The following is a 26,027-nucleotide window of genomic DNA, read 5'->3' as shown; positions in this document are numbered from 1 at the left end:
GACGAGAGCAATTCTTAAGCATGATAAATAAAGTTTGTGTGGTACCGCACGTGGAAACAAATGGGAGTTTGAAACGAGCCATTGTTAGCTTGTAGTACTCACGAAGCCCCAGGCGAAGTCTGCTCCCAGGCAGAATCAGGTTGAAAGAGGGTTAATGGTTTCAGATTTTGCCTTTTATATACTCTGTCACGTGATAGAGAGCTGGCTTGTGATTGGACAAGCTAGGAAGAAATAGATTTCAAATCTCGAAGTCGTGAGAAGTAGTCTCTGCCTGTGATGTAGCGGGTGTCGGCTGCTACAAATTCATGGACGACTTCAGAATCATTTTGGTGGAATTTTTGAAACAACAAAAGAAAGTATGCCAGAACGTAACGAAAAAGTTAAAATAAAAAGATTTGGAGAAAACCTCGAACAAAAAAAAAAAAAAAAAAAAAATCATCCACATACAGTACTGTTTATATATATATATATATATATATATATATATATATATATATATATATATATATATATATGGAATATGCATGCACACACACACACACACACACACACATATATATATATATATGCATGCACATACAGTACTGTTTCGTTGTATCACAACTCATCAGTGCGGCTAGACTAGCAGCTCTCCCAAGCCAAGGATTGAACCTGGAACCATCGTGTTGACAGAGCGACGCCCGTAAATAACCTCCATAAATGTCTATTTTAAACAAACATTCGTCCACCACTTTTATAGTGCTCAAATCGCTTGTTTACAAACACACACACACACACACACACACACACACATATATATATATATATATATATATATATATATATAATTTTTTCTTTCTTCGTTCAAAGACTAACATTTATACACAATCTTTAATATTAATGATTAATAATTTAATATTTTAAGTGCGGTACTTCGTAATACTCGTAGACGCTATAGTCGTCCAAAATGGCTACTATCAAGATCAGGGACCACACCACACTACAAACCCCGCACATAAAACACTCTTCATTTAGCGAGGCTTATTTTCGACATCAAATAACACTATAAAACATGGACATACCACTGGAATAAAAAAAAGAAAAGAATATTTATTTCTCAAGCGTCCTGCTTTTTGACCCAAGAGGTTTGGTGTGGGTGAATGTTATAATAAATATATAAATTTTAATGTGTGTGTGTGTGTGTGTGTGTGTGTGTGTGTGTGTGTGTGTGTGTTAGAAAAATAAAATAAGGAACAGCACAAAGGTCACTTACTCGCTTTTAGTTTAGTGTTTTTTTGTCTGTTTGTTTTTGTTTGTTTGTTTTCTGTTTTTGTTTTTTGTTTTTTTTTTTTCTAATTGTCTCGTTATGTTTCCGGCTGTTACAACGTATCCGTCAATAAACTAAGTTAAACATTTTAATTAAACTATACCGTTTACTTCTTTTCCTATTTTTGTTTGATTAACAACGGGTGTGCGTGGGAAAATGTACGTCAATACAAGCCGATTTATTGATTTTTTTTCTTGTCATTAGCGTGTTTGGATCGGATGATCCAATCAATTGGCTGACAATTAACATAAAATAAATAAAATGAAAGACAAAGTAGAAAGTGGACATTGGGTTTATTTTCAGCAGCCATATAACTATCGTTTCTCTTATTTTGTCCTTTATTCCTCACATTCCATGGTGACATTTCTGACAAAGAGGGAAGAATTGCTGTTTTCTGGGTTAGAATCTATTCCTATAACATTTATGGTTGTCTATTTTTTTACCTGGTAGAGTGATTTTAGCTCCTTACATCAAGTGGCTTCATGCTTTGACTGGAGCGATTTTTATAAGAAAGGCTACCAATGAATGTGTTAATTATTATATTGCCTTAATATAACCTGCTTTAGATGTTTGATATTAGTCATTACTGGGAAAGTAGAAAGTGGATCTTTGGTTCACTTTCAGCAGCCATGTAACTCCCTCTTGCCTTATTTTGGCTTTTTATCCTCACATTCCATGGCCGATGTTTCTGATAAAGAGGGAAAAATTGCTGCTTTCTAGGTCAGAATCTATCTACCTGATTCTTATCGTTAGAAAATTTCTGAACTTGAAGTAGTACTTTTTATCTCCTTACATCAAGTGGCTTCATGCCTTGTCTGGAGCGATTTTCATAAAAAAAAATCCCCTTTCATTACAATACAAATATGAATAAATGAAATAAATTATTAATGAATAAAAATATGAACCTTATAAATAATAATGATAATAATAATAATGGTAATAAAAGAAAATCCTTGAATGCGGAAACTAACCCACATGAACTACAAACGCTAACAAACCATGTGGAAACTACAACAGAAGTAAAACAAAAATATAGTAAGAAACCAAGAAAATTGAAATCAATCAAAAATGGAACCAAGAAAATTGAAATCAATCAAAAATGGAACCAATAAAATTGTAATCCCAAAATTTTAAATCAACTATGCCTCCCCCTCCCCACACACACACACCAAAAAAAAAACATAGAGTCGGTATGGACTGGCGCTACACCAAATTGTTGTGAAGGACCAAAGAAGATGGAAAGACTGAGGAGGGAAGCATTAACCAGAACTCCATTGAATAAATGAAAAGAGAACTTGTTGCCGTCCAAATTCCAGTGAAGACCAATGGTCCCTGCCAGTGAGAAGTTAATAGTAAGAAACTGTTACAATAATGCAAATTCATTTGCAAAGGCTATCGAAAGAGGTGGAAATCTAGGGAGATTTGTTGTTACCAAGACTTCAAGGAACATCTCTGTTATTAGGGAATAATCTCTGATGATGACCTGTGCGAGAACTTCTTGTGAGTACAAATAATACTCCTTTCAAAGTCGTAGACACGAAGTGAATATTTTGTTACTAAAACTAATTTCTTGGCATCTAAATATGTTTTGTTGTTGAATGTTTACCGTTGGGTCATTTTGCTTGAGCTGTGGTAAGCATTGACAGATATTGACGGAATAACAGATAATTTTGGATGCGATATTAGCTTTTAGTAAACTCTACATTATTGGAAAAAAAACGGACGCCTTTACTCTTGTAGTCCCCTCCTTATCACGTGACTGGGACCATTATCGACCATTCCTTTCAAAGTCGTAGACATGAGGTGAATATTTCATTACTAAAACTAATTTCTTTGCATCTAAATGTCTGTTTTATAGTTGACTGTTACATTAACCAGCCACGTGGGGTCATTTTTGCTTGAGATTGTTGCGGGACTTGTGGCATAGAAGGAAATACGTGTTCATATCACGTCGGGTCATCAATTTGTAGAGGTGGTGCAAAATAGGAAAAATGAATTGTTTTGAGGAAGGAACGAACAACGCGTTTATTGAATTAAAAGAATTAGAATTTATTTCATGAAGAAACAAATTAAATGAAAGGGTACAGCACGTGTTTAGTTTGGCATGTGTTTCTCGCTGTTAACTGGAGAGAAGGAAAGTCTATTGTTGTAGAGAGAGAGAGAGTGAGAAAGTCAATCCAGTTTGGCGTGCGTCTCTCGCTGTTAGCTGGTGAGAGGAAAAGTCTATTGTTGCATATATAGAGAGAGAAAGTCAATCCATGCCATAGAGATAGAAAACGTGTAAGGTGTACGTACTGCCTGTTGACTCTTGTCCCACGCAGTAGCAGGTGGCGTGAAGCGCGCGGGCACGTGCGTCCCGCAAGGGAGCCGTTTGGTCCGTCGACCGCTCAGCTCGGAAGGCGAACCGAAAAAGGGTTAAACAGCTCAGGTCTCTTGCTTTTATGGATGTTTCCGGTTGTCTTTTGCGCATGTGTGGATTTCCTTCAAAGAGGAAGTGACGTTGCTCATGTGTGCATACGTGTGCGCGTATGCGTGCGTACATGTGTGTACGTTAGCGTTTGTGTGTATGCACATGAATGTGAGTGTATGTACGTGAACGTGAATATATGTACGTGTGTGTACGTGTGCGCGTATGTTTGTGTGCACGTATGTGTATGATAAGAAAAATGGCTTGAGATATGAACGCATGTTTTTGTACGAGACTAGAAAGGGCTCGTACAAGCTGTGGTAAGCATTGACAGATATCGACGATATAATAGATATTTCTGTACACGTAGTATGAGTTCTGGTGAGCATTTATTTATTTTTATTTTTTTTTATATTTCTTTAGGTGGGGCAAGAATTAAGTGTCATGTAGACTAAACATCATACTTACTTCCCATCTTTTTTTTTCATGTGTCTATTAATGCCTGTTCATGTCCTTTATGTATTTGCAATATTGAACCTTACCTCAAATCTGGGTGGGAGGTAAACACTATTTCCGTTATAGAGCCACAGGTAAAATTATTCTGGGCTCGGTGTTGCCACAAACGCCACACAATGAAATATGCAACTCACAAATAATATGCAACGTGGAACCTAGAAGAAAGATCTGGGTATCATGAACGGCAGGTGCTCCCTCGGTGGTCAGCATGGGGTACTCTGTCATCATCCTACAAATGTTGGCTCCTCTTCTTATTTCAGAAACAAGAGTATCACAGGCAAAAAACAGGTAAGTATTATCTCTAAATTCAGGTACTAAAATGATACAAATCAAGCACTAGTGGATCAAATTAACCAACATAGACCAAAAACCAGAAGAAAGAAATGGACAACAGAGGAGAATAGACTGCTAATGGAATGCTATTATAGAAGTCGCCCCAAAGATCAAGGATATCGGAAACGGATGAAAGAGCTATGGGATATGTCTAGCGACTACAATACAACAAAACAAAGAATTGCGAACCAAGTAAAACTTATTCTCAAGAGGTTAGCTTTCAAATCTAAAACTAATGAAAATACAACAAAAGACAAATGATAGATTAGTCCAAGAAACACCTCCCACAAGAACCCTACCCATAGAAACTCCAGATGCAGAAGACCTCAGATCTTATTGTTATTCATACTTTGTTGCTGATTGTTTTTTTCTTGTATACACTCTTATGTGATCCTGCCAGACTTATCATCCTGTAATCAAATCTCATATTATACTTTCAAAAGGACTATCATGAGACATGACTGATGAAAATTATTCAACTTTATCTTAGTTTCAAATCACTGACAAGCAGGTATAAATGTTACAAGAAAAGGTTCCCCTTTTCTTGAGAGTAGGAAAAGCATTAGATAGACCGAGATTCGAACTTTGTAAGCAAGGTTCAGAAATAGCTTCAGAAATGGAATGTGGAATTTCGCATTGTTCAGTTTCACATAAAATAGTTTAGATATGTTGTCGGAAAAGGAATTTTGATTGTTCAATTCTTTTTATGAAAACTGAATTAAAATAAGGGCAGCTAGAAATTAAAGAACAATGCAATTTAAATATGTTGAAAAATAGGTTAGGAAAAAAATAGAAATAATTTTTTTCCTGCAGAAATGGTTTGGAAACGTGCGGAACCACGTGGGTCGATCACGTTGACAGACACACGTATGACGTCATGGCAGAAATGAATTCTCAATATAGGAGCGAGAGTCGAAGATGAGTTGAACAGAGTTGGAGATGAAGATAGGAGACAGAGCTGACATGGTCAGAAGAGGGTCCCTTTGGAAGCGAGGGAGAAAGTTTTAAACATGTAGAAACAACTTTGAATTCCTGGATGTCATCATCATTTTGACCGGTCAAATGGAATAAAAGAACATCTCATATTTTTGTTACTGCCGTCTTCGTGTCGCCTTTCTACAACAAAGGTAATGTGTAATCATCTTTAATCATCTTTGTATAACCCATCTAAGTAATGTGTCCCCTCTCCATCATAAGTAATGACTGTCTCCTCATGTGTGTTATAAGAACTGATCACCATCTCCCTTTCTCAGTCTATGTATGTTATAAGATGAAACACTCGCAAAACGTATAAATGTATCTCTCCCCTCATCATCGTATATCATGTATAAATGTTCCCATCTTATCTCTTAACAAAAAGACCTCATCCCTATGCAACATAAAGATTGACAATTGCCATTTAATCATATGTTGTCAGTCCATTTCATTTACACGTCTGAATGCATAGCATGCTTCTCTGGATTGTCTTTGTTACCATCAACCTCCTTCTCAGAGCCATGTTATGTAATATCCCCTAAATTACATATTTCCACAGCTTAGTAAATTTCATACTAGGCCAGCAAGTTCACCTCTGCTGACTCTTCGCCTGTCACACTTATTCTTGACACGTTTAATAACCCAGCTTCAATAAAAAAATATATATATACACTAGTTGATCTATCCGGTCACTATTCAACAGTGAGTAAATAATAATAATAATAATAATAATAATAATAATAATAATAATAATAATAATAATAATAATAATAAACTATAAATAATATCAATAATATCAATAACTATATTATTAAAGCTAAAATAGATAAAACACAAGAAAACAATGAATGTATATTCTATAATTCTGTACAAAGAGACGAAGCGATAGACCATATAATAAATGAATGTTGCAAGCTAGCCCAAAAAGAATACAAGAGTAGGTACGGCCGTTTGAAGAAAGCAGTACACTTGGAACTCTGCAGACATGGAAACAAATGATGCATGCACAAACTGGAAACAGTAGTGGAAAACTAAAATCACAAACTCCTTTGAAGCATGGAAGTACCAATAGATAAACTCATACAAAGGAGACCGGACGTCATGAAAATTAACAAGAAGGAAAAAACTGTCAAATTGTAGATTTTGCCATCCCAGCAGCCTACAGGGTGAAGATTAAAAAGATGAAAAATGAAAGCAAATGCATGCAACTTGCCAGAGAACTGAAAGGAATATGGAACATGAAGAAGATCAATATAATACCGATAATTGTAGGAGTACTAGAAATAGTCCTCCCCAACCGACCCAAAAAATAGAAAAAAAATTTAGAAGGAATTAAAATCAAGAACAAAACTGTGACTATACAGCAGATGAAAACAGATGAAATCTGAGGGAAAATCCTTGAATGAGGAAACTAACACATTAACTACAAACACAAACAAGCGACATAGAAACTGCAACAAAAGTAAAATAAAAAGATGGCAAGAAGACCACATGGAACCAAAGAAACTGAAACTACAAAAAAAAAAGGAAACATCAGTCTCGGCTGTTACTACATAAAATAATTGTAAATGGTCAAGGAGGTTAGAAGGGTTGAGAAGAGAAACCACTAATCAGACCTCCACTCGAAGTATTATTGCCACCCAAATTCTAGAGAATACCAAGAATCGTTTTCAGTGCGAAGCCAATGGTAAGCTGCTGTTGCAATAACGCAAAGAATAGATGGAGGCATCGTCGCTTGTATAAGTCACGTTTTTGTTACTTTCACCACAGACTTTACTCTCGGTATTCAATACTGAAGAATTGGTCCAATGATTTAGCCGCTTCTTCCTTTGAGATCGAAACCCCTTTTTGAGAATCTCCACTGCTTATCGTCTTCCCTCTCCTCGAGATTACTCTTAATATCGATTACAGCCTATGGAAGATTTTCCTGTAACCCTAATGTAACACTGCTTGTAAGTCAATTCAAACAGTTCGATGAAGCAGATCTGATCACTCTTATAAAATCTTGAATTTCTTTCCATGTTTGTATCAAATGAATCTACTGTTATCTTAAGTGTCTCATGAAATAAGAAGCATTCATTCGCACAAAGTCTCCTTCTTTTATTGGTTATTCATGAAATTACGAATGTTCTAGTTAATCCCATCGATTATCTTATAAAGTAGAGCAGAATGTTGGCATCAGTGTTGGGACAAATAATCGGAATTGGAATTAGAAATCAGAAAAGGCCACACTTATGGAAGTATCGAAATAGATATCGGAATAATAATAATAATAATAATAATAATAATAATAATAATAATAATAATAATAATAATAATAATGATAATGATAATAATAATGATTATAATAATAATAATAATAATGATAATAATAATAAGAAGAAGAAGAAAAAGAAAAATAATAAGAAAAAGAAAAATAAGAAGAAGAAAAATAATAAGAAGAAAAAGAAAAATAATAATAAGAAGAAAAATAATAAGAAGAAGAAAAATAATAATAATAATGATAATAATAAAAATAATAATAATAATAATAAAATAATAATAATAATAATGATAATAATAATAAGAAGAAAAATAAAAATAATAATAATAATAATAATAAGAAGAAGAAGAAGAAGAAGAAAAATAATAATAATAAGAAGAAGAAAAATAATAATAATAATAATAATAATAATAATAATAATAATAATAATAATAAGAAGAAGAAGAAGAAGAAGAAGAAGAAGAAGAAGAAGAAGAAGAATATGTAGCTATTTTTCAATGTCGGAAACGATCGTTTTAATTTTCTTTACTTTTTTTTTTTTTTTTTGATTTTACCTAAAATTTTATTTTTTATTGAAGGTACAAATGATAAAAGGGTAAATATTTATTGATTTGAAACTACCAGTAAAAATCGATAGATCAATCTTACAAGTGTATTTTTACATTTGTGAAAATATGTGCACATATTACTAATCGTAAAATTACAAAAAATAAAAAAAATCTGTAGCTAAATATTTAAAGATTTAAAAAGAATCAAAATCACTAATTGTATCGAAAAAGAATATTTAAAAACAGAATCAGTAATTGTATCGGAATCAGGAAAACTATTAGAATCGTCCAATTATTAGTTGGCGCACTTTTTCGACGTCTCTATTCTTCTCATCCTTCTCCCCTTTCCCTGTACCACTTAGCATGCCGATTATTCATTTTCCTCTGAGTATTACTCGGCGCTCTTCAAGGGGCAGATAACTTGTAGCCTTGCCTATTTGAATTGTTTCTTTATGGATCTTGAGTTCTTTTATTTTATTTATCATACGTTTGGTAGTGTGGAACTTTGTTGGTTGACGCAAACAAATCTTTCTGGTGCCAAGCTTAAAATTATTGCCATGATGCATTTTAAGCATTTATCTATGTTTCTCTTTGTAGACAATTTGATTGTAATGAAAACCAGACAAGCGATTCTGTCTAGTAATCTTTTATTCAATTAAGACTCTTACTACTCGTCTACTTGATAAGTAGAAATGTACAGCTTTTGTAGCTTGGATTATCAAAGAGGAGATAATCAATATTCACAACATTCTCCCCCATCAAATTTCTCACTAATAGGGAAGAAAGTCCTTTAAATGTCCAGGTTCGCTACGAGTTTGCAGTGGTCAGAGTACTCAAACAGAGAGGCCTTCATGTGAGCCTGTCTGTGGGCTCTATAATACTTCGCTCCGAAATGCTTCTTTCATGTCAGAGTCAGTCTCTGAATGAACACATTCTTTCGGTATCATCTGTCAGGGATGCAGGTGTTGGCCCATCCAAAGTGTCTGGCAGAGCCCCAACAAAGACAGCGTCATTAAACAACGTGCCAGAAGCAATGTCGGTGCCATGATCTTCCGGAGGGGCTTCAGTGTCAGGAGAAGTTGGCCTGGCCTCAAGGGCTGTCCATGATCCTTGTACATCTTTGGCAGGTGCTAGGTTTCTGAGAGACATTAGACCCTTTACCATTTGCAAGTCATACAAGAGCGTACTGGGGGTCTGCCTCTATGAGATCTACCTTGTCCATCAAGGGATCGTTCTAGGTGTAAGATGCATGTCATCTCAGAAACACAATACCGGGTCGAGAGAGCCAAGATGGAAGTGAAGCTCCCGCCAAACTCCGTCGCTGAAAATGTAAAAACCTTTTGTGTGGGGTGGCATTCATGGCGGTACACAATAGGGATCAAATGGCGTATAATTTGACAGGAAGGAGATTTTCCCAATTATCAATCTAACATCCGGTATTTGATGCATCAAATTGAATGGTCTTCCAAATAATGCTATTATATCTTTCGCATTGGCCGTTACTCTTAGGGTTGTAGGAAGTTGTCCGGCTTATAGCTACTTCTTGTTCCTGTAGAAATTGTTGAAGCTGCTCTGACAGTCCCTCGGTCTGAATGTATACAAGCAGGAAATCCAAAGACGGTAAATAATGAACGGACGTATTGTATAATTGCAGTAGCCGATACGTCTGAACAAGGGAAGGCAAAACGAAACCATGAATATTTGTTGACAACAGTTAATATATACCGGTTCCTTGTTTCGCTTGGTAGCGGTCCGTTAAAATCAAGATTGAGTCTTTCAAACAGTTTGTTGCTTTTATTAAGACGTTAGTTTTGGGTTTATAAAACCGAGACTTGATTTCAGCACACGTTCGGGAGGAATTTTAATGATTACTTAACGGCTAAAAAACAAAAGTAGGTCAAACAAAATGAAAAAGTAAAAAAAAGAAAAGTTTATATGCTGATATAAAATTGAGAGCCAAAGTTTATGTATTAAGGTTTAATAACTTAATAGTACTAAACAGACGAGTAGACAAATAAATCTGTTAAGTGTTGAGACATTATGTTGAACAAAGATGGCGGCAGTGAATCAAATCGGCAAAAAAGCAATGCAGTCACAATTTCCAGTGTTGAGTACTTCTTAGTAACAAAGATGGCGGCAGTAAATCAAATCGGCAAAAAATCAATGCAGTCACAATTGGAGTGTTGAGTAATTCTCAGTAACAAAGATGGCGGCGAAGAATCAATGTCGTCAGGATTCAGTCGTTTCTAGACAGAGGTTGACAGTGAACTGAAATGAATCCAAACTTCGATATTTTTTTATAATAATATTCGAAACTTCTGATTGGTTGGTTGTCATAAACGTGGTTATAAAAACATCATCGAAATCATTTCAGTCATACCCCAGTAATCAAAAACATTTTAACAAAATCCAACCCACTCTCATATTAGAACGTATACTAGCAGTAAGACCCACCGTTGCTAGGGACTGAATAAGAAATATAAGAACGACAAAGTTACATCCGTTCAAAGGTATCTACATTTTAAGATTACATGCAGTGCCCCTTTAGAAAAATTAGTCAGGTTTTGAGATTTCAGAAAACGCGTGATCTTGTCCTTGTGCTCGCGAGATTTGAGAAATCACAGATTTTTCTCCTTTTTTTATCTGACTTGAAGAGTTGACATTTTTTTTTCACATTTCTGAAGTTGACATTTTTTTTCCACATTTCTGACCTGGTCCTACCAGGAAGCTACAATGCATTGACTGTAAGTAGCTCTTCGTTCAGATTCCTCAGCTTAACATTCACAGACAACATGAATTGGAACAAATACATCGAATACCTTACCAAAGCTACTGTAAAGAAGGTGGGTTCTCTCTACTGTGCTAGAAAGTTACTAAAACTAAATAGTATCCTATATTTATACAAAGCCACCATTCGTACATGCATCGAGCATTGTTGCCACATCTGAATTGGTGTATCTATAACTAGTCTTTCCCTCTTAGACAGGGTCCATAAAAGAGTCTCCAACCGATTAGGTTCCACACTATCAACCAAACTTTAACTCCTATCCCATCGCCACAATGTCGCATGCCTGTGCTTGTTTTACAAGAATTTTAATGGAATGTGCTCTAACGAATTCGTGGTACTCGTACCCCCACGACATAAATACACTGGACTAACCTCACAAGCAGAAAAATTACACCCCTTTACTGAAGAAATCCCTTGAGGCCGGAAAGCTTTATATTCTAAAAGTTTCTTCTATCAAACTGCTAGACATTGGACTTCTATCTCAGTCTCTTACATCTCTGACTGTACTAACATACAGGAATTTAAATGTAATATGAACAGTCATCTCGCTGCCCAACTCCCTACATAGTGTCCCTGTAGATACGGTCCCAAATAGTACTCCCTTACATCTAAGTGGCAATGTGCCTTGTATTGGGTTAATAAGATTCAAAAAAAATTTTATGTGTTCTACACGAATTCTTATTTAATCGACAATTATGTACATTCAATTGTTTTGGGACTTTCTACAGAAGTTTTATGCCCTTCTCTATCCTGTCCATAGCACCATATTTTTATTGTTATTTTTACATGTTAATTCCTGTACATTTATACTCTTTATATTTTTCCAGCCCACCCAGAGGGTTTTTTCTGAGAATTAATATATTTGCAGATCTAAGATGAAAATAACTACAGATCCTTCTCTCTTATCTGTATCAACCCAGATACGATCATACACCTGTTTGAACCTTAGCTATCCTTGTGGGCTTATAAGTCATTATCGTTGTCGTGTGATTGGTTGCAATTAGGACAGCAATCGATAATCTTTGTTCTCGATGTCAGCAGGATTACGCTCCACTCCTCATGCTGCTGTTTAGCAATAAAATATGTCTCAGAGCTTTTTGGAAAACACTAACAGGACGAGGTGTTTATATGTAAAAATATATTATATATATATATATATATATATATATATATATATATATATATATATATATATATATATATATATATATATGTTTGTGTATGTGTGTGTATATATATATATATATTATTGATGAAACGATTCCAAGATTTTTCCCGATTCCGATAAAATTACCGATTCCGTCTTAAATTTCCGATTCCGATACGTTTCCCGATTCCGATTCTTTTAAAATTAATGAATATTTAATTAGTAATTTGTTGATTTTTTTTTTTTTTTTTTTTGCAAAATTTCAAATTTCTGTGTAATTTCCGCGTATATTTCTTTCTCAAATGGTTTCCTTGTAATTGATTGAAAATTGTAAGAAAACAAAAGGTTTATTTTAATTGTACCAAGACTTTTGAAGAATTCTTGACAAAATTATTTTTTAAAAATAGATTATTGGAGTACCATTAGCCATAATCGAAACCAAAACCAAAACTTTTGAGGAATTCTTGGTAAAATTATTTCTAAAAAAAATAGATGAGTTAAGTGCCATCAGCTATAATCCAAACTGTAACCAAAATTATGGCGAATTCTTAGTAAAATTATTTATAAAAAAATAAAATGACTTAAGTACCATCAGCTAAAATGGAAACCGAAACCAAAACTTATGCAGAATTCTTGGTAAAATTATTTATTACAAGAAATGGAAGTAAATAACAATTAAACGACCCGGATGTAAGCGTGACACAGAAAATAACACACACGCTATTGTATGAATATATAGATGCTGCTGCTGGTGACGATTATAATAATGTATACATTTACGTTCGGCTGAAACAAAGTTTTACTCACTGACCGTATTAAATTTAAATAGTTCAGCTTATCGAAAATTAAACTAAATCTCCATTAGTATTTTCTTTAATTTTCTATTTTGGAGCGATTATCAAGACTCTTAAGATGTGATTCCTCATGTCGAACATTATTTCTTGTTCTCACGTAACACTCGACGACACTTGTTTTTTTTACTGAATAAACGCATTAAAACACAAACAACTTAACCAACTAGGTAAAAAAAAATCGATTTTGCTTTTTAAAACAACAGTAAATAAGTATAAATATTTTTTAAAATTTATATATTATGCTGTCCGAAGTCTTTTTTTTTTAACTGAATAAACGCTTTAAATAAGTTAAACTACTAAAAACAGCCAGGTAGGTAGAAAACGAACCTTTAGTAAATCGATTTTATCTTTTTTAAGCAAAAAAAAAAAAAAAATATTAAAAAAAATGTATTATAGTTTCTTTTAAAAACAATATCTCCTCAAAGAATGGTCATAAAATGTGTTTTCAATCGATATTTATTCAATAATGAACCAGTTTTCCTACATAACAAAAATGGACGAGTTTTCCATCGAGAAGTTTTCCATGAACGAGTTTTCCATGGACGAGTTTCTTTATTCAAGATTTTGATAAACTCATTGGAGCTTTTCATCTATATTTTTCACTTGCATTCAAAGATGAGCATCATAAACCTTTATTTCAGAAGAAGCCGATGACAGACACTGCCAATATACAGCTGGTGCCAACGAAATTTAAAAACCCCGTCTAGAATATTTAACCTTTCAATAATCAAGAGAACGCCCTCGAGTGGGGGTATCTAGACATTTACAGAATAAGTGTGAAAAGTTGACAAATGGAATAGGCCAGTTATATCTTTTTTTTTTACACGGTGGTCACCACTTATCAAGGCCCGTTAGCCACTCAGGGATAAGAGTTATTGCAAGTGCATTACGTTAGTGTGGAGATATGATGAAGTGTTTACTTAAGGGGGCGGTTCATTAGGAACTTGTTCACGTTAGACTTGAAGACATCCAAGTTGTAGTCAGGTGGGAAGCAGGCAGAGGGAACAGAGTTCCACAGGCGTGCAGTTCTAAGAAGCTTTGTTCATGGAATCCACGTTTTCATTTAGGCACAGATAAAGAGTGGGGGAAATTTTTCACAGTGGATTCAGCTAGATGGGTGTTTTTCGTGAAAGATTGGCGAGAGGGGACCAGCGATTGGAGTTCAGACGAGCACCTGCCATGGAAATAACGATAAAACAAAGATATGTTTGCAACGTTATAGGATTAGCAAATCTCTCGACGGTGGCAATCTTTCTAGGGCAATTGCTCTTGACATATCTAAAGCCTTTGATAGGGTATGGCATAAAGGTTTACTTCATAAGATCGCTAGCTATGGTATAGCTGGAAAAGTCTTCTCAATTATTAAATCATTTCTTTCTGATAGGTTCATAAGAGTAGTAGTTGAGGGGCAAAAATCAGAAGCTCACAGTATTAATGCCGGTGTCCCTCAGGGATCCATCCTGGGCCCAACTCTTTTCCTGATCTACATTAATGATCTTCCAAATCATATCCTTACATCATTTGTAGACATTTATGCTGACGACACTACCATTTATGGTACCACATCTAAGACAGTAAACGAGCAAGTTCTCTCCAATTCTCTCTCCTCTGATCTTGAGCACGTAGTACAATGGGGAAAGGAGTGGCTGGTTACTTTTAATGCATCTAAAACCAAGCTTCTCTCTTAACATCATCAACATTCTAATCCACATTTGTCATCAATTGAAATGAATGGCTCTCGTCTTCAGGAGGCCTCAAGTTTTGACAAGCTTCTGGGCTTGACCATTACTCCTGATCTTAAATGGAACACGTATATCAAATCTGTTGCCAAGGCCGCTGGAAAAATGGTGGGATCTTTCTATCGATCCAGTAGATATCTCACTGCTGATGCTATTCTCTATCTATATAAGAGCCAGGTACGTCCAAGGATGGAATACTGTTGCCACATCTGGGCAGGAGCTGCTAGAAAGGACTTGTCCTGCCTTGATAGAGTTCAAAATAGACTTCGTAGCCTCGTAGGAGATGTCCTTTTCTCCTCCTTGCAACCTCTATCTCACAGAAGAGATGTTGCGAGTTTGTCTCTGATGTATCGTTATTTTCATGGAAAGTGTTCAACTGAGCTTCAATCTATGGTCCCCCCTCGCCAAACTTTCACAAGAAACACTCGTCTAGCTGAAAACACTATCAATAATTTCCCCCACTCTTTATCTGTGCCTAAACCTAAACGTAGATTCTATGAACAAAGCTTCTTTCTTAGAACTGCACGCCTGTGGAATTGTCTTCCGTTTTCCTGCTTTCCGGCTGACTACAATATGGTTGTGTTCAAGTCTAAAGTAAATAAGTTCTTGATGAGCCGTTCCATATAAGTTATTAAATTTACCAAATTTTCATTGCTAATGATTACTATATTGACCAATTTCTACTGTACACTCTTTAACCCTTATCCTTGAGTGGCCTCTGGGCCTTGATAATGTGGTGATGCCTTTGTAAAAAAAAAAAAAAAAAAAAAAAAAACGTCTCTTCTGTGGGAGAGAGGTTGCAGGGTAGAGAAAAGGGCATCCCCCACTAAGCCACGAAGTCTATTTTGTACTCTGTCAAGGCAGGATAGGCTGTTTTTAGCAACTCCTGCCCAGATATGGCAACAGTATTCCATCCTTGGACGTACTTGGCTTTTATATAGATAGAGGATTGCATCAGTAGTGAGATATCTTCTGGAGCGGTAAAAGGAACCCACCATCTTTCCAGGGACCTTGGCAACAGACTTGATGTACGTGTTCCATTTCAGATCAGGAGTAAAGGTCAAACCCAGAAGCTTGTCAAAACACGGGGCTTCTTCTAGACGAGAGCCATCCATCCCAATTGATGCCAGATGGGGATCAGAGCGTTGATGATGTAAGGATAGGAGTTTGGTTTTAGATGCATTAAAGGTAACCAGCCACGTCTTCCCCCACTGAACCACGCGCTCGAGATCAGAGGAGAGAGAATCAAAGAGAACTTTGTCATTTACAACCTTTGATGTGTTGCCGTAGATGGTCGTGTCATCAGCATAGATGTCAACGAATGATTTAAGTATGTGTTTAGGGAGGCCATTGATGTAGATCAGGAAGAGAGTTGAGCCCAGGATTGACCCTTGAGGGACTTCAGCATTAATACTGCAGGCCTCCGAGTTTTGTCCATCGACCACTACTCTTATGAGCCTATCGGAGAGAAATGATTTAATGATTGAGAAAATATTTCCAGTTATACCGTAGCTAGAAATCTTGTGAAGTAGACCCTTATGCCATACCTTGTCGAAGGCTTTTGATATGTCAAGAGCAATTGCCCTAGAAAGGAAGCCTTTGTCAAGAGATTCACTAATCCTGTGAGATATAACCATTAGTACATCTGCGGTAGATCTTGCAGAACGGAAACCATATTGTGTGTCACTAAGAAGGTTGTTTCTGCTGAGGTGGTTGACTATTTCTCTATTTAATATGGATTCCAGCAACTTACTCATAACACACAGGAGACTTATTGTTCTGTACTGAGAGGAAGATGACTTATCACCTGAATTCTTAAATACAGGGCAAACTGATAAGGTTTTCCAGGGAGTCGGAAAGCACTTCTCCTTAAGGCAGCGCTTAAACAGTTTCATAAGTATGGGAGCAAGTTCTGGTTGAAGCTTTTTTAACACTATAATTGGGATGCCGTCAGGGCCAGTTGCTTTACGGGAATCAAGGTTCTTGATTAGCTTGGCGACCTCATGCACGGATATTTGATGTTACCTAGCATGTTCTGTGTTATAGGAGGAAATATGGGGAGTTGATGGCCTTCGTCGCATAGGGTAGAATTAGCTGCAAAGTTCTTTGCGAATAGTTTGGCCTTGTCTGATGCTGACGAGATGACCTCTGGTCCATTGATAATGGTTGGGATAGAACGCACACTTCTGTTCAGGATCCTATTTGTTATTTGCCAAAACTGGTGGGAACCAAGCCGCTGATCAGCTACCTTGGATTTAACAGACTGGGCATATAGCTCTCTTGCATTTTTGTATTACTCTTTTACAGTGGTTGCTGGCAGTCCTGAAAGCAGCTTTAGTCTCAGTGCATCTATTACTTTGGTAGCTATGGAAAAAGTGATTTCTGTGCGCGATAGCAGCAGCACATTCTGGGGAGAACCATGGCTGACTGTTAGGTTTTTGTTGGAATTTTTTAGATGGTATGAATTGGTCTATGCCTACAATTAACCATTCGGTCAGATCTGATACTATAGAGGACACTTCCTTTTTAAACATGGAGTGCAGAGGTAAATCAGATATAAATGTACGGAAGCTATCCCAGTCAGCTATAGAGTATCGGTATACAGTACGGTGGAGGAGTACGTCTGGGGCTTCTTACTTTTCGTTTTTATCTTGACTGATACGACGGAGTGGCCGGAGGATCCTAGAGAAGAATGAACGGAACATGAACATAGCTCAGGGGAAGTTGAGAGAAAAGGGTCAAGGAGGCTTGCATATTGACCGGGTATATCGGGCACATAGGTGGGCTCGCGAACAATCTGAGTGAGGTCATAAGCAATGGCAAAATCATGACAAATCCTCACCTCATCATCTGTCTTATTTGAATGGGTCAGCCATTTCACATTATGGACCTGTAAGTCACCACAGATGTAGATGTTAGCTGAGGGATGTGCAGACAGGATGTGGTCTATTTTCTCAGATATACTCTTAAAGATAGTAACTCCGCTGTTGTGGGGCCGATAGAGGGCAAATATAAATCCAGTGGTGTTAGCAAGTGCAACCCTGAAGCATATATAGGGTAAATTAGGATCTTCTCTAGAGATATCCCTGCCACACGGGAAGCCATCTTTAATCTAAGCACATATTCCATGCCCATCGCGATCTTGGGGGTCAGATTTAGCTGTTAAGTTAGAGCATCTGTTAATTATGAACTCTTTTAGGGAAGTGGTCGGCCCTATTCCAGTTTTGCATAGAAATAATATGTTCGGTTTCGTCTCCTGTAATTGGGTTTCAACCTCTGGAAGATTGGAACGTAGACCCCTGATGTTGGAGAAGGAGACCTGGTAGTAGGGTTCTATGTTGGAAGATGGGTTCTAGGTTTATTCGAGTTTTTTTTTTCTGGAGATATTTCATGTTGAGGTTTTGGGATTTGTGGAACAGGTCGGCATACGGGGTTAGAGCAATTCAGAGAGGGAAAGTAAGAGAGAAAAAGACAGGAAATTTGTTTTTTGTAGCACACGAAAAGGTAAAGCCGTAACAATCACCCACTAGTATGGTATCGAGAGGCCCACCAGAAACTACTGCATGGTCCAGGTCCATTCACCAAATGGCAATACAGCAGTCCCAGTACTTTGCGCCTGCTGATAGGACAGCCTCCGTAGTGGTTAATCCAAGGTTCGGGTCCCTGACTATCAGGCGGAGAGCGTCAGCCCAGACAAAACGTTTACCTCCAGCACCCTTACTAGTGACATGGCCACAAGGATAGATATAGAGACAGAAAAATTTCCGACATCTTAGACTACTGTTCACCAAGCACTACTGACCTTTAAGCAGCTTTTTCTTCACCCTTTGTCAGAAAAATCACTCATTTGAATGAGGACTGACTGACAAAAGAGGAGAAGCGAGAATTACTGGAGCTGCCGATAACATATCCACTGTATTAGCTACTCTCCATTTAAAAAAAAGAAGAGAAACGGGGAGGAGGGGAATGGGTACAAGTGACTTATTTATATCTAAGTAGTAAGTCCGGTGCTAAATTATCAATTCAGGACACTTTTGATGATTATCTCCCCTTTCATATTAATGGGGGGAAGTTTGTCGTTATCTATCTCGAGTTTGAATCATTGGAGCTTCACCTTATAATTAAAATCCAATAATTAACTTTTATCAATTTGTAAAGTTGGCTTAATATTCATTTACATTCGAGTTTAAATAATTATTCAAGGTTTTAATTCAGGAGGTTCGTTTTCATAGGTGACGTTCTTTGCTAATGTCACTGTATTATATATCGAATATAATTGAAAATAAAACTTACTATATTAGATGGTTTGATTGGCTAACCAGGAAGCAAGTATTTTCAATATAGGCAAGCTTGCAGTAACAGTATATATTAAGTATATTACTTAAATAAAGTCCTATCTTTATCTCCTCTAATAGAGAAAATAATTCCCGGCATTTTGTTTTGTTTTTTTATCGCTAGTTTACTTTGTAGAATGGCTGACCAGTGTTTTGCCTGTTTCAATAGTCGCGAAGGGGGGCGACGAATAAGACAGGAAAGTAGAGACAAATAAATACATATACATAAATAAAACAAGAAAAACAAGTTTAAACAAGGTAACATGGAAAACATTTAGGATGAATGTTAAAAATACTTAACGTCTGTTTGCTAATGGTCCGGCGTCTTTTTGCCAACTGGCATATTGTTGTGGCTTTCTAGAGCGTAAAAAGATTTCTATTTCCGGATAACTTGTGCACGTGTGCTCATCTATTTATAGAATAAAAGTCGTTACGTTCAGATGTGTAAATATTAAATTTATAAATAATATCTCGATAAATGACCAATAAATAAAATAAATTAAACTCTGTGAATCAATGCTAAATCTGTAAATGAGATTTATAACCCATTCTGTGGCCCCTCTCAATCTTATGTTGTAAATTAACAATTTCAATTAAAAAACAATTTGTGCTTGTTTTATTTTTTTATTGTAAAAAAAAAAGAATCGGTTTGGAAGCGAAAATTAGGCTAAATAATTTCCCGATTCTGACACCGATTCCGATACCCCCCAAAAGTTCTGATTTTTCTGTTTGCAGATTCTGATCCTGATGAATCGTCCCAACACTAATATAATTTGTGTGTGTGTGTGTGTGTGTGTGTGTGTGTGTGTGTGTGTGTGTGTGTGTGTGTGTGTGTGTGAAATGAACAGAGTAGACACTGCATCAAGGAAATGCAACAAAGTTTTTGTCTTGTATTTCTGGTAAAAATGTATTCCTCTATTTACAGGAAACTTGCATGAAAAGTGATGTCCATTGGAACCCAACGCCAGTAAGTAGAGATTATGTTTACTAGTATAAATTTTAACGGAGGTTACATGAGTACATTTCAAGATAATCTGGTGGTAAACAGAAATATGTTACATTGTGTGTGTATATGAGTATGTTCTATTTAATAGTGGGGTTTATCTGTTTCTGTATATTCATGTACGTGTAAATAAGTGTATGCATATACGTAGTATCATTCAGTTGATTGTCTAGTGTGTATATTTTAACATTTATGCAACAGTTCTAACAGGAATTGATTGACGTGGACGTATCGGAAGAGTTGTAGCCAAACAGTTCTTTTCAACAGATGTAAATAACACAACACATACCTGAATTATTTACGAACATTTATTTTCATGATCCGGCCAGCATCTTCAGAGATCACACGTTTTTACATCTTGGCTGTCTGAGATGACACCGCTCCCTGCATCATGGAGTGACCAACTCCCCTCTTTTGAGTCGTCCGTTCTTTCTGATGTCCAGCTAACAACTGACTAGAATCTCCCCAAATCTACATCTAATCACGTGTCTCATTACATGTCTCAGACCAACAGCTGATATAATCTCAATCTTGTTATTTGTTTATGCAAACCAAAAATCATGTTTATATCTATTTTCTATTTTCACATTCCTTTTGCAATCTTATAATATTATATGTCAATCATTTTTTCCAATTTAATTGTTTATTTTTCTAATCATAATAATTGATCTAGCGACCCGCTGTCACTCTAATCAATTAATAATAATAATAATAATAATAATAATAATAATAATAATAATAATAATAATAATAATAATGTTTTGACCCTTGGCCCTGCTTTCCACAGTTAACACAAATACTACGCTATGATCACAGCCAAAGAGTCACAACATTACAAATAGACCCACCTGTAGCTAGTATGATTAAAGCCAGGGGTGAATGACTTCGTCTCTGCACAAAAACTAGAGGGGTGACATGCGTCTTACAATGTAGAGTAAATCTAAGTGAATGTTGCATTGAGACTCTGCCCACATGTCGCCATCTTAAGACTATGTTAAAAAACAATTTAAGAAGTAATTGGAATTAGATTGGTTTCTTCTCCCATGACGAACCAGTCTTTAAATAAAACCTTTGAAAATGAAGACCAGCGACCGCGCATGTGTATAAATGACTTTGTTTTGTTGATTTGTCTCTTGACCGCTCACTTGCGAAAACGCATATGTGTACCCTGCACGTTTATTAGAAACAATATGTGTAAACATTTATTAAATTTTTAAAATATTACACTATAGGTTTACTGGATATTGATTGCTAATCAGTTAATTTAATTTGCAACTTTTTCTTCTTCAGTAGGCTTTGTTGACATGGACAGGCTCTAACTCCTGTTAGAGACCATGTCTTATAAAGAAGAAGGGGATGCTTCACAGCTTGTCTGACTGACTTTCAACTCAAATTCTGAAAACTGTGAAAAACTTGTTAGAACCGACTATGAGATGCCTTCAATATGTTTCCAGAAATGTTTTGTATAGGGATCTTAAAATTGTTGTAGACTCTTGAAAATTCAGTATGTTATTGTTATGAGATGACTGACCAATGTTCATGGTTTTAGGTTCAATTTAACAGCTACAGCAGGAATTGGAATACACCCTACTAAAACCTGACTGTCAGAGCCGGTGAATTTTAAAAAAATGCAATCTGGACATGAGAATACTCCTAAAGAACGATATGCAATAAAATTCTATTTTAAACCTGAAAAAAATGCCACAGAAACGTATTGAATGCTTCAGACTGCTTTTGGACCCTCTTGCACGAATCGAGCATCAGTGTCTGTGTAGCATAAGATTCAAGAAAGGCAGGGAGTCTGTGAGGAATAATGAGAGGTGTGGGATGAGTAAAGGAAGTCAGAATACCAGAGTTGATTGACCAAATAAAGAATTTCAAGAATAAGGACCATAGTGTATCTATAGAGAAAATAAAGGTTGATGTCAGTGTGGGAACTGTACCCACAATTACTTGCGAAGAACTGAAGCAGCAAACTTGCCCCATGCTTGTCATAGACTATTTGATCAAGATGAACAACAAGACAGTTCCTCACTCTCCTTATAGTTTGGATCATGCCCTTTGTGACTTTTGATTATTCCCTAAGCTCAAGGAAAACCTTAGAGGCTGTCGTTATGAGACAATTGAAGAGACGAAAGAGGCTGTGACAAGGGTCATTGACACACTTACACAAGAGGACTTCCAGAAGTTGTTGGAACAGTTCAATGAGTGCATTGCAGCCAGAGGAGATTACTTCAAAGGAAAATAATGTTCCATATGTGTACTATCAATAAAAGTGCCTGTACGAAAAAGTCTGGAAACTTATTGAAGGCACCTCGTAATTCGAACTGGACACCTGCTTTTATAAACAAGCAGGGTTAACTGGCTCCACTCGAGACAAATTCTTTTATCATGTTCAATACGGGTTCTGATTGGTTGTTGACTACCTCTAGTCTCGTTTAAATTTCATTCAAAAATTCCAATGTACTGTGTTAAATGTTGAGACATTATGTTGAACAAAGATGGCAGTCAAGAATCAGTGCAGTCCCGATACTGAGTGTAAAGTAATTGCCAGTAACAAAGATGGCGGCCAAGAATCAGTGCAGTCCCGATACTGAGTGTGATATAATTGCCAGTAACAAAGATGGCGGCGAAGAATCAAATACGGTTCGCAACATAGCCAACGGCGAACTGATTGAATCCAAAATTCGACAATTTTATAGTAACTTTGGTAGATTTTCATTGGTTGATTATCACAACCGGTGGTTATAAAAACGATCGTCGAAATCATTGGTGTCATACCCCCATTACTCGTGATGGGGAAGGTCTCCTAGCGGCTTCGGCTGCAGGGAGACAGGGTAGAAGTACTCGTCAAGGATTCGTCACTTGACACAGCCCGATAGGTGAGGGGCCAGGAACCAGCCCAGCACCTGTCGGACTGAGGTACGCTTCCTGGGTAATACCTAGGAGGTCCACCCTCCCAGGTCTTGCCACTGGCTTTCCGGTGGAGTAAGTTTATCGCTTACTGGCTGAGGCGCCCCTACCGACGGGGTTACTCAGGGAATTTTGACAATTGCAGGAGTACCCCTCCTTTAGGGGAGCCTGCTGGTTTCCCACTTTCCGGCCTTGTGCCACATTTTGCTGAGGTGGGCAGCAAATAAATCTCTACCCCCATTAGCATAACATTCTCCTTACATTGACTAGATATTATTCACGCTCATGTCATATCTGGGAGGTGACGGTGGTCAAGTACTAAACGACACACAATGACACCCTAGGTGTTCCAAGTTAGAATTCAGTTCGTTACACAAAGTCACTTTCACCTAGAATGTTAGCAAACTTCACGTAGGTCCACACGTAAGTACTCATTGTCTTTCTCGGAAGAATTCTGGTCAGAAGAATATCATAGAAACCAATGCCAACAATAAAATCTTTAGATTCATATGGTATGATGATTATGATGTCATACCTGACCTCTGCAGCTCTACTTTCTGCTTTCAACAGTTTTACCTATTCGTAGACAAAACAATAAAAAAAAAAGCCATAGGAATGTATTCAGAGAAATATTTCTATGAACACTTTAACTCATTTCCTAAAAAGGGGGGAAAAAAGAAAAATGTCAACGCATATCTTTTTTTTTTTACAGTGTTATTTTTTGGGGGGGTTGTTTGTGTTTTTTGTTTTAGTTTTTTTTTTTTTTTTTTTTTTTTTTTTTAAAGAAACATGTATTCTCAAAATTATCAAAGGTGTTTACCATCCCAGTTGTATTAAACATTAAGTCCATATTTACTGATTTATATATGTAATTGATTTTGAAAAATAAATAGATATACGTAGACGTGTCCCTTAACCTTCTGAGGTTGTGGAGGCACTGCATTATTTCATGTAGCTTGTCTTGGATAAGAATAGGTTGCACATCTCTTTCCAGGCTCAAAATAGATATACGAACACTTATAAAATCAACAATCAATCGTTTGTTTATTTTTGTTCATACGCCACGTCATTTTAATACCCCGGTATACTAAATTGTTGCAGCCTTCCTATAAACTTAGATATTAGATACCGACTTTATTTAACTCCATTCAAATAAAGCAAATCATTCACAGTCGTAACTTCGATGTATATATATATATATATATATATATATATATATATATATATATATATATATATATATGTGTGTGTGTGTGTGTGTGTATAAAATCAATAAATTTGCATAAATTGATTGTGTATAGACAATTTTTCTTACTTTCTTCTTTAGCAATCATTTTCTCTACAGCGTAGTAAATAATGGACAGTCAACCATTCCCCCACTATCAAACAATTATGAGGTTGCTTGCACGGCAACTGACAAGGCTAATCTGCTTGCCAGTCAGTTTGCCTCAAACTCCACACTGAACTCAGTACACCACTCACTCCCTGATTTTCCTCTGCGAACAGACGCCACACTATTTGAAAATCACCCCTTCTCAGGTACATGCTTTTATAAAAATCCTAGACACCTCAAAAGCATGTGGACCAGATCTCATCCCGGCTGTGCTATTAAAAAATTCTCTGCCGAGGTTGCTCCAGTTCTCTCCAAACTTTACAATAAATGCCTTAACGAATCTTGCTTTCCCAACTGCTGGAAAACCGCCTCTGTGGTACCAGTCTTCAAGAATTCTGGTGAAAGAACTGACCCACTAAATTATCGCCCCATTAGCCTCATCCCGCTTTTCGTCAAAATATTTGAGTCCTTAGTTAATCAAGCCCTAGTCCAGCACCTAACAGCTGCTAAACTCCTGACTGACAAACAATATGGATTCAGGCAAGCCCGTTCAACAGCAGATATGTTACAGAATGGATTGAGAGAGAGAGAGAGAGAGAGAGAGAGAGAGAGAGGTAACTAAACGTGGAGTGTAGACACGTTTACCAGAACCGAGGGTCAGCTGACCAGATTACGTATGAGTGATGTGGTCAGGTTGGCTAGATCTGTGAGACTGGATTTGGGCTTTGAAGAAGACGGACGGCTTAATAGCTGTTCCCTCCCTTTCACTGGGGGTGGGGGACGCTGACGTGTTCAAAGCAAGCAAGATTCACTTCCATATTCTGTGTCGACATCTGGAAGGTAAATAAAAAACTATAAAACCAATTCATCGTCTTGGAGTGATAAATCTTCGTCTAACAGGTACCAGCCTCCCTCCAAGAGAAGATGAATTCCAGATGGATCAACATCGACGACACATGAAGTAAGGTATGTCGAAGGAAATGCATGTAACACACACACACAAAAGCATATGAACAATTAGATATGAACACACACAACCGCATATGAAACTAGACGATCATACGCACACGGAATTCTTTTATGACACGCATAATCTCCTTTCATTCTAATAATAATTATTCCATGACAACAAATACAATTATGGTCCTCCCCTTTTATGTTATACACCAAACGTCAATTTGGTGCCCCTCTATGATAACCCTAGCGAGAACTTCAATGATAACACTATGTAACAAACGTTCTATTTGGTGCCGTGACCAGGATCCGAACCTGGGTTACCACTGAAAACAAAAATTAAAAACACAACGCTTTAAAAGGGTCCAACATAATTCAAAAAATAAATAAATAAATAATACCACGGAAAAAAACAGAACCTGGGGTAAATATAACAAATACGCAGGGTTATAGAAAATACAACGTGAAAGCATGGAAATTTAGTGTCAAGAAAAAAAATAGACTAAAAAAAACAATACAACACAATAAAATGTCTGGAAAAAAAAGAAAAAAAAAGAAAGAACAGTAGAAAAAATACAAATCAACACACACACAACGTAGGGTCCATTAAAACA

Source organism: Euprymna scolopes, chromosome 13 (assembly GCF_053919585.1).
Source record: "Euprymna scolopes isolate OS-2025 chromosome 13, ASM5391958v1, whole genome shotgun sequence".
NCBI lineage: Eukaryota > Metazoa > Mollusca > Cephalopoda > Sepiida > Sepiolidae > Euprymna > Euprymna scolopes.
The sequence above is the reverse complement of the archived record's forward strand: the minus strand, read 5'-3'. Positions refer to the sequence as shown.